Source organism: Anabrus simplex, chromosome 3 (assembly GCF_040414725.1).
Source record: "Anabrus simplex isolate iqAnaSimp1 chromosome 3, ASM4041472v1, whole genome shotgun sequence".
Lineage (NCBI taxonomy): Eukaryota > Metazoa > Arthropoda > Insecta > Orthoptera > Tettigoniidae > Anabrus > Anabrus simplex.
This window is the reverse complement of record NC_090267.1, coordinates 491542020-491557040: the sequence shown is the minus strand read 5'-3', so window position 1 is coordinate 491557040 and position 15021 is coordinate 491542020.

The window sequence follows — 15021 nt, the reverse complement described above, 5'->3', positions numbered from 1 at the left end:
CTTTCTTTCGCTTCTCTCGTGACAAGAAAATGTAAGTAATATTGTGTTTGCATATATATTCTTCCAGTGACAAAGATAATTTTATAGTACTTCATAACCTTCTGACCTGCTCGACCCATATTTTAACTGGCTTAAAATATAATACGCATATTTTATTGTATAATGCAGCAGTTGACCTTCAATACCGATGTGTTTTAGGTGTGATCTGTGGGTTTTGAAATGTCACAGAAGTGATTCGGATAAGAAGAAAGAAGGGACGTTACGCTTATATAAGAATTATAAGATCTGTTCAGATCATTTCCAGGCCAGCGACTTTAGAAATCCTCGACTATAAGGCCATGGGTATGTTATATTTTTACTCTAATTGTACGTAAATATTCCTCAAAGCATCACTATTAACAACATTTTCATACTTTTCTTTCTTTTATCCCTTTTCTCAGATTAAAGCCGGGATTTTATAGATTTTCTTTCTGTTAGTAGGCTTCATGTGAAGAGGAAAATTGTCCAGCTTTTAAATGTTAATTCATTGCATCATGTGTGTAAGGAATGTGCCGATATTTTTATTGACAAGTGTCTTAATGTGATGATACCATGTTTTTTAAATGAGAAAAAAAACACAAATATAACCGTAAAAGTTCAGGCAGGAATGCTAAAGCAAGAAAAGTAATGCATAAATGAAAGATCAAGTCATTTCACAGCAGTCCATTTCACATCTTGTTTATATGTCTAATTTCAGTATTTAAATAATAACCTTTTAAATAATTCTTCATCCATTTATCCAGAATTGCTTTAGCAACTTCGAAGTTAATACCTCAATAATACTTTCTTTCTAGACGTAATTGATTTATCCATTTTCGTATATGCATTTCCATTGATATTTGAATTTAGCGCGACTTTTCAGGTCAAGTCACTAGGAGCGCCACCGTTGACTTGTCTCCCATTTTAACAAGACTAAATCCGTAAGTGTCGCGTATTGTCTCTACTGTATTTGGTACAGATATCCGTTCAAACTATCACTAAGGTAATAATTTATTACATTAAATAACACGATACGCCTGTAAACTTCGATTTAAAAAGAAGTTAAAAAAATAATACACCGTAATTTCACTGGATAATCACGGTACTTAACAGTTTTTGGATTGTTGACGATTGTTGCTACATGCACATGGTAGTTGTGTAAATGTATTCATCGAGTAAAAGTTAATAATGAAATTCCTATATTCCAATGATATTGCAGTTCAAGCCCCCGGTGTAGTTTTGACAGAAATTATTGTCGACAACCTCTTATTTTTCAGCATTTAAGGACACTTTTATTCTCCGCCCCGCATAGTAGGGAAAATAATAGTAATCCACCAGCGGTAAAAAGTCATATAAGCACATTTCAGCTGAGAATTGTAGTGTAGATACGCTATACGTATTTAGATAGTTCCGTACCTTGCCTGCTATATTCGTGTGTATCTTTGTGTGTGTAGCTATTAGAGCATAGTACTAATAATAATCTGTGTGGCGAGGCATTGAGGGGTATGAGGGAGGAGTTAGAGAGTTTGAGGGAGATAATAAGGATTCTCACAGAAGACAGGAAGGAATATAGGCCTCTCTCAAACAATTTGCAGGTTACAGTAGGTGTAAAAGAGGGAGGGGGAGGAAAGGGGGGAATTGTAGAGGACAGGTGGTCTAATATTCTAAGGCGAAGGAGATTGCAGGCTAAGGGCTCTATTCAGGATCAGAATTCAGGACAGGTGTCTGTGAGAAATCGGTACGAGTCACTCTAGGTAGAACCACAGAGGGAACTGTTACTGAGATGTGTAGAAGACAATGCGTTGGGATATCGTACCATATCTGAAGTACTTATTTGATTATTGTTTGGTTGAAGGAGCTATACAAAATGAATGGAGAGTTGCTATAGTAGCCTCTGTGTTTAAAGGAATGGGTGATAGACATGAAGCTGAAAATTACAAGCCAGTAAGTTTGACATGCGTTGCATGTAAGCTTTGGGAAGGCGTTCTTCCTGATTATATTGGACATGTTTGAGAAATTAATAACTGGTTCGATAGCACGCAGTTCGGTTCCAGCAAGATATAACAGATATCTTATATTCAGGAGGTCAAATGGAGTGTATCGCAATTGACTTGTCTAAAGCATTTGATAGGGGGAACATGGGAGACTACTGGAAAAAATGAAGTGCAACTGGATTAGACAAAAGAATGACTGAATGGGTTGCTATATTTCTAGAAAATATACCTCAGGCGAAGCTTTATCTGACCCTGTAATAATTAAGAGGGGAATTCCTTAAGGCAGTATTATTGGACCTTTATGTTTTCTTATATATATAAATTATATCAGTAAAGAAGTGGAATCAGAGGTAAGGCTTTTTGCGGATGATGTTAATCTGTATAGAGTAATAAATAAGTTACAAGATTGTGAGCAACTGCAACGTGACCTCGATAATGTTGTGAGATATGAAATGGCGTATGGCTTTTAGTGCCGGGAGTGTCCGAAGACATGTTCGGCTCGCCAGGTGCGGGTCTTTCGATTTGACCCCATAGGCGACCTGCGCGTCGTGATGAGGATGAAATTATGATGAAGACGACACATACACCCAGCCCCCGTGCCAGAGAAATTAATCAGTGATGGTTAAAATTTCCGACCCTGCCGGGAATCGAACCCGGGAACATTGTGAACACAGGCCAGCACGCTAACCATTTAGCCATGGAGCCGGGCATGTTGTGAGATGGACAGCAGGCAATAGTAAGTGATAAACGGGGTTAAAAGTCAGGTTGTGAGTTTCACAATTACGAAAAGTCCTCTCAGTTTTAATTACTGCGTTGATGGGGTGAAAGTTCCTTTTGGGGATCATTGTAAGTATCTAGGTATTAATATAAGGAAAGATCTTCATTGGGGTAATCACATAAATGGGATTGTAAATAAAGGGTACAGATATCTGCAGATGGTTATGAGAGTGTTTAGGGGTTGTAGTAAGGATGTAAAGGAGAGGCTATATAAGTCTCTGGTGAGACCCTAACTAGTGTATGGTTTCAGTGTATGGGACCCTCGATGGGATTACTTGATTCAAGAACTAGAAAAAATCCGAAGAAAAGCTGCTCGATTTGTTCTGGGTGTTTTCTGACAAAAGAGTAGCGTTAAAAATTGTTGCGAAGGTTGAGCTGGGAAGAATTGGGAGAAAGAAGACGAGCTGCTCGACTAAGTGGTATGTTCCGAGTTGTCAGCGGAGAGATATTGTGGAATGACGTTAGTAGACGAATAACTTTGAGTGGCGTATTTAAAAGTAGGGAAGATCACAATATAAAGATAAAGTTGGAATTCAAGAGGACAAATTGGGGCAAATAATCATTTATGGGAAAGGGAGTTAGGGATTGGTATAACTTACCAAGGGAGATGTTCAATAAATTTCCAATTTCTTTGAAATCATTTAAGAAACGGCTAGGAAAACAACAGATAGGGAATCTGCCACCTGGGCGACTGTCCTTAATGCAGATCAGTATTGATTATTGATTGAAGCCATTTCATCCCTGCCTTCCCACTATACTTCACTATTTGTGGTCTAATTTCATCTCTTCGTGCTGCTTTATGAAAATGGAGTTTATTTACCACATTTTTCCACTTTCTCAAGCGTGATTTTACCATCACTTTCCTCCTTCCCATGAGCTCCGCTGTTCGCGACACCACCATGAAGATTTCCTTTTACGTTGAGAAGATTTTCAAAATATTCCCTCCACCGGTCCAGTGATTCCCTGGGATCTATTATGAGTTCAGCTGAATTATCCAAAACACTGTTCATTTCCTTTTTTTCCTCCCTTTCTTTCTTTATTACTGTAAAGAAAGTTTTCCGTGCTTTTTGACCTAGCCTTTCCATGTTATTACCAAAATCTACCCAAGACTTCTTTTTGGATTCAACAACTATTTGTTTCGCTCTGTTTCTTTCATCTACGTACAAATCCCTGTCTGCCTCGGGCCTTGTTTGGAGCCATTTCTGATAAGCCTTCTTTTTACGTTTACAAGCTGCTCTCACTTCATCATTCCACCGTGATGTTCGCCTTTTCCCATCTTTACACATCGTTGTTCCAAGCCATTCCATTTCTAATTTTTCTACAGTGTCCCTGTATGCCTTCCATCCTCTTTCTATATCCTGAATCTGCTTAGAGTCCACTGTTCGGAACTTTTCACTAATCATTTCCATGTACTTCTGTCTAATGCCCTCGTCCTGGAGACTTTTTACCCTTATTCGTTTACAGGGAGATTTCACTTTCTCTATCCTAGGCCTACAGATACTTAGTTCACTACAGATCAGATAGTGGTTTGTATAGTCGAAAAATTCCCAAAATACGTCAGTTTGTTCGTATGACATTGACCTACCAACACACATAAGTTGAGTCCGCCCAACACTAGCGTCTGTGCTGTATCGTTCAGTGATCATTTCGCCGTTTGTGCCTGAAAAAGAAGAAGGCTGTAGAAAGTCATCGTGTGCTGGTAGAAACATATGGTGAGCACGCTTCATCGATTAGAACATGTGAGACATGGTTTCGACAATTTAAACATGGTGATTTCAATGTTAAAGACAGAGCGTGCTCTGGATGATGATCCAACTCAAACTCAACAGCAATTGGCATAAGCATTAATTGTACCACGGGAAACAATCAGCAGACGTTTACGAGAAATGGGGAAGATCAGTAAGGTCGGTAAATGGGTCCCACACGATTTGAATGAACGGTAAATAGAAAATACAAAGTCACTTGTGAAATGGTGCTTCAACGCCACGAAAGAAAATCATTTCTGTACCGAATTGTGACGGGTGACGAAAAGTGGACTTATTTTGAAAACCCGAAGCGGAGAAAATCATAGCTGTCACCTGGAAAGGCGGTCCTTCAACGCCAAGTCCAAATCGCTTCAGCAAGAAGACAATGTTTGGTGTCTGGTGAGACCAGAGCGGTATTGTGTATTATGAACTCTTGAAGCGCGGCGGAACGCTATCGCCAACTAATGATTAATTTAAATCACACATTGATCGAAAGCGGACCGGAATGGGCCAGAAGACGTGGCAAAGTGATTTTGTTACACGACAATGCGCCGTCTCACACAGCAAAATCAGTGGGAGACACCTTGAAATCGCTTGGATGGGACATCCTTCCGCACCCGCCGTAGTGCCCCAACCTGGCGCCATCTGACTATCACCTTTTCACATCAATGGGACACGCGCTCGCAGAGCAGCACTTCAGCTATTTCGAGGAAGTTGGAAAATGGATCGACGAATGGTTTGCCGCAAAAGACAAGCATGGTATTCATAAGTTACCTGAAAGAATGGTGAAGTGTGTAGAAGCCGATGGCCAATATTTTGAATAAACAAATGAATTTCCCTTGAAAATTACGCGTTTTCTTTACACAAAAACTGGCAAAAACTTATGCATATACCTGGTAGTTCTAGTGTTTGGACTACTTGATACGAGAACTGGAAAGGATCCAAAGGAAAGCTGCACGATTTGTTCTGACGATTTCCGACAAAAGAGTAGTATTACGGAAATGGCTTGGAATGACATTAGTAGACGAATATCTTTGAGTGGTGTCTTTAAAAGTAGGAAGGATCATAATATGAAGATAAAGTTGGAATTCAAGAGGACAAATTGGGTCAAATATTCGTTTATAGGAAGGGGAGTTAGGGAATGGAATAATTTACCAAGGGAGATGTCTGATAAATTTTCAAATTCCTTGAACTGATAGGGAATCTGCCATCTGGGCGACAGCCCTAAATGTAGATCAATGGTGATTGATTGATTGATTGATTGATTGATTGATTGATTGATTGATTGATTGATTGATTGATTGATTGATTGATTGATTGATTGATTGATTGATTGATTGATTGATTGATTGAAGAGGTTCTTATATGAAGGAGAAATCTTTCCTCAGTCGTGAGGATAGGGGAAAAGACATTCCTAGATGCTTGATATTTTCCACATTAACTATAAGCGCGACAAGATATGTTTTGAAGCGATTTTGAGATATATTAACGAATCATATGCTTCTGCTTTTCTTGTTTTCACAAATTACAGAGAATTAAAGCGGCAAGGCCAGTTTAAAGAGAAATGTACTTATTTTGCGACAAGTGCGAAAATGTAGCGAAATTCATGGAAAATAACGAGCTTGAAATGCTATTGCAATATCACGTGTGTGAAGGGAAACAGAATACAGAATAAGGATCTCTCATTTCGACAGAAGTATCCCTTCGTATTAATCTATATATATAAAATAACTTGTCCTGACTGACTGACTGACTGACTGACTGACTGACTGACTGACTGACTGACTGACTGACTGACTGACTGACTGAATGATTCATCATCGCCGAGCCGAAACTACTGGACATAGAGAAATGAAATTTTGGGAATACATTCATATTAACATGTAGGTGCTCGCTAAGAGAGGATTTTTGGATATTCCGTCGCTAAGGGGATGAAAAGGGGGGTTAATTTTTAAAATGAGGATATCTATATCTCAAAAACTTAAAGGTTTAGAGTAATAAAAGTTGGTATTTGGAATCTCCTCTAAAAATAAAGAAACACGTATTTTTTGGTTTTCGGAAAATCCCATAAAGGGGGGTTAAAATGGGGGGGAAGTGTATGAACACCTTTTATGAGGAGACTTATATCTCAAAAACTGAAGATGTTACAGTTGTGATGTTTGGGACATCACTGTATATTTTTAATTATTGAACTATATATTTAATTGATAAGATGTATATATTTAATCACTGATAGGTCATTTTAAAATTAATATGTATATATAGGGTTTTTATCATCCATTTCAATCACCATTTCATTTCTTTGTATCGCGGCTATAACGTATTCTGAACGAACAAATTATTGGGTAAAGTATTTCAACATCACGCATATTTATAACTTGCAGTAAATTTTCCAATAGCCGTTGTGAGGTGACCAGAGTCAGCAGGCTAATTTCAGCCCAGTTCCAGGAAAAGTACGTCATCGAGGTTACGAGAGATATTACCCTCTCCACCTCATGAAGAGACAGTTGATATATTATTAACACCCACTTTTCAAACTCAGCTTCGGGACGCTTTATTTCAGCGGGAAAGTTCAGCCTATGTGAATGAACGTAATGAAGCAACGTGATGGATGCACTGCTATATAAAGGAGAAGGGATGAGACCTCGAATCTTACTGGACCATGTGATATGGATGATGGAAGGAGACTTTTGAACCGATAAATACCACCGACAAGGGCTGGAGAGGACATTCTCATTCAGACTCACATTCAGATTAGTATTCGGAGATTCGGACATTCTGATTCTGATTCTCACGCTTGGAAGATACTCTTACTACGATTCTACGTCTACACATCGGAGAAGATTTTAACTTAGTTCACTTCGCATCTGAGTATATTCTACTCAAAAGTTACTCTCATTGGGACTTGTTATCTCAATGACGAGAGGTAGTCAACGGGAGACCGGTTCTGACTGGTATAGGGGAGGAGAGCTTTTATTATGAATTTAGCTACGCTACTGTTCCGTAATACGGAAGAATACGAAGGTATTCTCTCCATGAACATAACCCATGGTGGTTTTGCACTTAAAATTAGGACTCATTACGACTTTATGTAAGGAGTACAATAGGAAGTGTTAAAGACAGGAAATGTGGATGTAGGACTGGAATCCAACAACAGATGAGGCAGCCTGTACGAGAGATCCACCCATCTTCAGCTTCAAGACAACAGAGTCTACATTTGGTGAGCTTATGGCATAAGTTACTGCAAGTCTTCGCGCAACAGTTCATTTTCTTAGAGTTAATTTCATTCACTTTTTCTTTTGCTTCCGTAAGTTCAGATTTCGTTAATACGCCGTTACGTCACGTTTTCATCTTAATAAATAGCTGTTTTAATTTGTATTTTATGAAATGATTATTAATGATCCTTAAATTCCAAGTTAGTGTACTTAATGATTTGTGTTCCGTTCACCCCACCCCTGGGAGTTTTTTTGAGTCTCATTACGTATTTTTATTTATTACTAGCAAGATACCCGTGCTTCGCTACGGTATTATACTGAAATTTATAATTGAATGCTTATTGTTTTAGATATATAATCCGCCGAAATTCGCGATCTGACTCGTTTTCTGCGAGAATCCGCCAAAATTCGCGACCTGACTCGTTTTCTAATAGATTACGGCAAGTTTCCTCCCATTTTTCAATCTTTCTTTCCAGCAATCGATTTCGTACTTCCAGGGCTAGGTCCAGGTATTCCACCCAGTTAGTTGGGTCCCTAAATATTTGCCATCTTTTCCTATAAGCATTTTTAATATGGTTCAAATCCTTCAGGGGATCTGTCGTGGTGTCGTCTTGGGTGCCTTGGCGGTAGCCTACTGAACCCGCGGCCGGACTGCATTCTTAGTCATTAGCCGTCCAGGACCCGTTTCCAGCGTGGTCCGCACATGTGACGACGGTCCAGAACATTATTATTATTATTATTATTATTATTATTATTATTATTATTATTATTATTATTATTATTATTATTATTATTATTATTTCTTATTATTATTATTAGCGTATTCTCCCAATAATGGAAGACGTTAAGCAAACAACTCAATCAAGCTTTCTTTGGGTTCTTCTTGTTCTTCCAATAGGCTTTCATTCTCTCTGAGAAGGCTTGTTTACGTTCTTATTATTATTATTATTATTATTATTATTATTATTATTATTATTATTATTATATATTCTGGAGCCCACAGCAATATGCAAGACCGCTACTTGGCGGTAAATTACATCTGCTGCCATTGTCATTGCTGATAATGTGACCAGCACCATTGTTGCGCGTAGGCAAGTGTGCGGGATTTCTGGCGATACGAATGACATACCTCCGGGTATTATTGACCTTGTTATAGAGGTGAACAATTTGACGGCCAATCTCATTCCTATCGTTTATTTCAAATGTGTTTAAATTTTTATTTATATGCCAGGAGAATCTACTCTAATCTAAGAACGTTCTCCGAAGGAAAATATGACTGTTGAAAAAGAACCCAGGAAAGATTAAAAATGATCGGTTTATGATCAGAATAAGTACATCGCAAGTATACAGGCTGTTTCCTATCATTCGACTGGATCAGGGATGGAATGAATAAAGCCCCATCTAGCGGCGACAATAGGAATTGTGCCGGCTGCCGAAGCTCCCCTCTGGGGCAATGATCGATGAGTGACAAATGAAATGAAATATTGGACAGTGTTGCTGGAATGAATGATGACAGGGAAAGCCGGAGTATCCGGAGAAAAGGAATGAATAAAGCCCCATCTAGCGGCGACAATAGGAATTGTGCCGGCTGCCGAAGCTCCCCTCTGGGGCAATGATCGATGAGTGACAAATGAAATGAAATATTGGACAGTGTTGCTGGAATGAATGATGACAGGGAAAGCCGGAGTATCCGGAGAAAAACCTGTCCCGCCTCCATGTTGTCCAGCACGAATGTCACATGGAGTGACCGGGATTTGAAACACGGAACCCAGCTGTGAGAGGCCGGTGCGCTGCCGCCTGAGCAACGGAGGCTCCTTATAAGTACATTATGAACAGTAAAATCAATTGGTCTCACCTCCTTTTACACCCCACCGCCGTTAAGTTTATTTACCCCCAACCCCCAAAAATTAACAGAAGGCGTGTTTCTTTATGTTTAAAGGAGATTCCAAATACCAATGTTCACGTTTATTACCTTCAGTTTTGAGATATAAGTATCCCCTTAAAAATAATTCACTTTTTTAACATCCTTTCACACTCCTCCCCCCCCCCTCACAAAGTGATATTAAGGCAAAAAGTACTTGTTCCTTTAATAGTAAAGGATCTTCTAAATACCAATTATCACCACTCTAACCTCTTCATTTTTTTATTTATGTGTCCTCATGAAAGGAATTCAACTCCTTTTCACTCCCCCCCCCCAAGATTGTTTCCCCCCAAAACGCGCTTTTCTTTGTTTTTAAATGAGATCAAAATACCAATTTTCACGTCTGTAACAACTTTAGTTTTTATTAGATGTATGTATTCTCATACAATTAAGTCAATTAATTTTTTCAATCCTTTAACCCTCCAAACCCCCTTCATTGGATTTTCCGAGAATACGTGTTTGTTTACTTTTAAAGCAGATTCCAAAAATAAAATTTCACGTGTGTAACATCTTCATTTTTGAGATATCAGTAGCCTAATTAAAATAATTCAACACCATTTTCAGTCACTCCCCCCCCCCCACTACCCAAGTTGTATTTCCGAAAACTAAAAATACACTTTTCTTTATTTTTAATAGAATAAAAAATTACCATTTTTCACTTCTGTAACACGTTAAGTTTTTTGAGATATACTGTAGAAATTCTCATTTTAAAATTTCTCCCTTTTAGTTCCCCTTAAGTGGAGTTTCCAAAGACAAATCACCTATGTTTCTTTACACTTACAGGAGATTCCAAATACCCACTTTTTACGTCTGTAACATTTTACGCTTCTTAGATATTCTGTAGATATAGTCTTTCAAAAAATTCACCCCAATTCGCCACTCCTGTTTAACCGCCATTAATTGAATTTTCCAAAAGCAAAACTATACTTGTTTCTATATTTTTAAAGGAGATCCCATTTACAAATTTTAAGTTCTGTAATATCTTCAGTTGCGGAGATATATGTATCCTCATTAAAGGCATTCAACCCATTATTCACCCTTTTACACCCCTCTAATTGGGATTTAGAGAAAACAAAGAAATACGTGTTCCTTTATTTTTAAGGGAGATTCTAAACACCAACTTTTACATCTGTAAACGTTTAAAGTTTTAAGATGTAGACACACTCTTTTTAAAACTTAACCCCCCCTTTTCAACCCCCATTATTTGGATTTTCCAAAAACGAAAAAGTACCTGTTTCTTTATTTTTAAAGTAGATCCCAAATACCAATTTTCAGGTCTGTAATATCTTCAGGTTCTGAAATATAAGTAGCCTCATTAAAGGCATTCAACCTATTTTTCACCCTTTTTCACCCTTCCTATTAGGATTTTCCGAAAACAATAAAGTACGTGTTTCTTTATTTTTAAAGGAGATTTCTAAATACCAAATTTTACATCTATAAATTTAAAAGTTTTGAGATATAGATACACTCATTTTAAAAATTTCATCCCCCTTTTCATCCCCGATTATTTGGATTTTCCCAAAACGAAAAAATACCTGTTTCTTTATTTTTAAAGTAGATCCCAAATACCAATTTTCAGGTCTGTAATATATTCAGTTTCTAAGATATAAGTATTCTCTTTAAAGGCATTCAACCCATTTTTCACCCCTCCTATTGGGATTTTCTGAAAACAAAAAAATACGTGTTCCTTTATTTTTAATGAAGATTCTAAATACCAATTTTTACATCTCTAAACTTTAAAACTTTTGAGATATAGATGCACTCATTTTAAAAATTCACCCCCCCCCCTTTTCACCCTCGCATTAATTGTATCTTCCAAAAACAAAAAAAAATGTGTTTCTTTATTTTTGAAAGCGATCAAAAGTACCAATTTTGAGGTCTGTAATATCTTCAGTTTCTGAGATATATGTATTCTCTTTAAAGGCATTCAACCCATTTTTCACCCCTTTTCACCCCTCCTATTGGGATTTTCCGAAAACAAAAAAATACGTGTTCCTTTATTTTTAATGAAGATTCTAAATACCAATTTTTACATCTCTAAACTTTAAAACTTTTGAGATATAGATGCACTCATTTTAAAAATTCACCCCCCATTTCACCCTCGCATTAATTGGATTTTCCAAAAACAAAAACATATGTGTTTCTTTATTTTTCACAGCGATCAAAAGTACCAATTTTGAGGTCTGTAATATCTTCAGTTTCTGAGATATAAGTAGTGTATCCTGATTAAAGGCATTCAACCCCTTTTTCACCCTTTTTCACCCCTCCTATTGGGATTGTCTGAAAACAAAAAAATACGTGTTTCCTTATTTTTAAAGAAGATTCTAAATACCAATTTTCACATCTGTAAACTTTTAAAGTTTTGAGATATGGACACACTCATTTTAAAATTTCACCCCCCTTTTCACCCCCTTAGCGACGGAATATCCAAAAATCCTCTCTTAGCGAGCACCTACATCTTAATATGAATATATCCCCAAAATTTCATTTCTTTATGTCCGGTAGTTTTGGCTCGGCGATGATGAATCAGTCAGTCAGTCAGTCAGTCAGGACAAGCTATTTTTATTATTATTATTATTATTATTATTATTATTATTATTATTAATTATCTACTTTTGTTTTCAAGCCATAAGCTTGAAGACTGGCGCCCTTGGGATACTGTTTCTGGAGAAACAATGACATATCATTTATTTATTTTAATATTAAAGTGACCCGCCACGTTATAAATTTGTCATACATCTGTGGGCAAAGTGGGTACGTCACACAGTCATGAAAATTTAAATTTGGAACCTCCTTTGAAAATAAAGAAACACGTATTTTTTGTTTTTGGTAAATCCAAATAAAGGGGGGTGAAAAGGGGGGTGAATTTTTAAAATATTTGTATCATATCACGAAACTTTAAAAGTTTACAGACGTAGAAATTGGTATTTAGAATCTCCCTTAAAAATAAAGAAACACGTATTATTTGTCTTCGGAAAATCCCAAAAGGAGGGGTGAAAAGGAGTGAATAATCGGTTGAATGTCTTTAATGAGAATACTTATATTTCTGAAACTGAATATATTACAGACCTGAAAAAAGGTATTTGGGATCTCCTTTAAACATAAAGAAACATGTACTTTCTGTTTTTGGAAAATCCAAATAGTGGAGGGTTGAAAGGGGGGGGTGAATTTTTAAAATGATTGTATCTATCTCAAAACTTTAAAAGTTTACAGATGTAAAAATTGGTACTTATATCGCCTTTAAAAATAAAGAAACACGTATTTTCCCCCAGAAAATCCCAATAGGAGGGTTGAAAATCGTGAAAAAAGGGTTGAATGCCTTTAATAAGGATCCTTATATCTCAGAAACTGAAGATGTTACAGACCTGAAAATCGGTATTTGGGATATCCTATTAAAATAAAGAAACATGTATTTTTGTTTTTGGAAAATCCAAATAGTGGGGGGTCAAATGGGGGGTATTTAAAAAATAGTGTATCTATATCTCAAAACTTTTAAAGTTAGCAAATATAAAATTGATATTTAGAATCTCCTTTAAAAATAAAAGAACACGTATTTTTTTGTTTTCTGTAAATCCCTGGGGGGGGGGGGTGAAAAGTGTGAATAAGGGGTTGAATATCTTTAATGAGGATACTTATATCACAGAAACCGAAGATATTACAGATCTAACAATTAGTATATGGGATCTCTTTTAAAAATACAGAAACATTATTTTTTGTTTTTGGAAAATCTAATTAATGGAGGTTAAACAGAGTGACAAACTGGGGTGAATTTTTAGAAAGACTATATCTACAGTATATCTCAGGAACGTAAAATGTTACAGACGTAAAAACTGGTATTTGGAATCTCCTGTTAATGTAAAGAAACAGGTATTCCCGGAAAATCCAATGAAGGGAGGGCCGTAGTTGAAAAAAATGAAAAATTAATTGAATTAATTGTATGAGGATACTTACATCTAATAAAAACTAAAGTTGTTACAGATGTGAAAATTGGTATTTAGATCTTCTTTAAAAATAAAACGACGCGTTTTTTTGGGGGGGGAATCATCTTTGGGGCGGGTGTGAAAAGGAGTTGAATTCGTTTCATGAGGACACATATCTCAAAACTGAAGATAATCGGTATTTAGAAGATACTTTACTATTAAAGAAACAAATTTTTTTGCCGGAAAATTCACTTAAAGTGGGGGAGGAGGGTGAAAGTAAGTGAAAAAAGTGAATTATTTTTATGGGAATACTTATATCTCAAAACTGAAGGTAACACACGTGAACATTAGTGTTTGGAATCTCCTTTAAACACAAGGAAACACACCTTTTTTGGCGGGGGGGGGGGGTAAATCAACTTAATCGTGGTGGAGTGAAAAAGGGGGTGAGACCAATTGATTTTACTGTTCATAATGTACTTATAAGGAGCCTCCGTGGCTCAGGCGGCAGCGCGCCGGCCTCTCACCGCAGGTTTCGTGGTTCAAATCCCGGTCACTCCATGTGATATTTGTGCAGGACAAAGCGGAGGCGGGACAGGTTTTCCTCCGGGTACTCCGGTTTTCTCCGTCATCATTCATTCCAGCAACACTCTCCAATATCATTTCATTTCATTTGTCGTTCATTAATCATTGCCCCAGAGGAGTGCGACAGGCTTCGGCAGCCGGCACAATTCCTATCCTCACCGCTAGCTGGGGGCTTATTTATTCCATTCCTGACCCGGTTGAATGACTGGAAACAGGCTGTGGATTTTCAATGTACTTATTCTGATCATAAACCGATCATTTTTAATCTTTCCTGGGTTCGTTTTCAAGAGCCACCTTTTCCTTTGGAGAACCTTCTTAGATTACAGTAGATTATTCTGGCATATAAATAAAAATTTAAACACATTTGAAATAAACGACAGGAATGAGATTGACCGTGTAATTGTTCACCTCTATAATAAGATCAATAATGCACGGAAGTATGTCATTCGTATCGCCAGAAATCCTGCGTACTTGACTACGAGCGACAATGATGCTGGTCATACTGTCATCAATGACAATGGCAGCAGATGCAATTTACCGCCAAGTAGCGGTCATGCATCTTACTGTGGGGTTCAGAACATCAATAATAATAATAATAATAATAATAATAATAATAATAATAATAATGTTCTGGACCGTCGTAAAATTGTGCGGACAGCGCTGGAAACGGGTCCTGGACGGGCAATGACTAGGAATGCAGTCCAGCCGCGGGCTCAGTACCGCCAAGGCACCCAAGACGACACCACCCCAGATGTCCTCAAGGATTTGATCCACATTAAAAATGCTTATAGGAAAAGATGACAAAGATTTGGGGACCCAACTGACCGGGTGAAATACCTGGACTTAGGC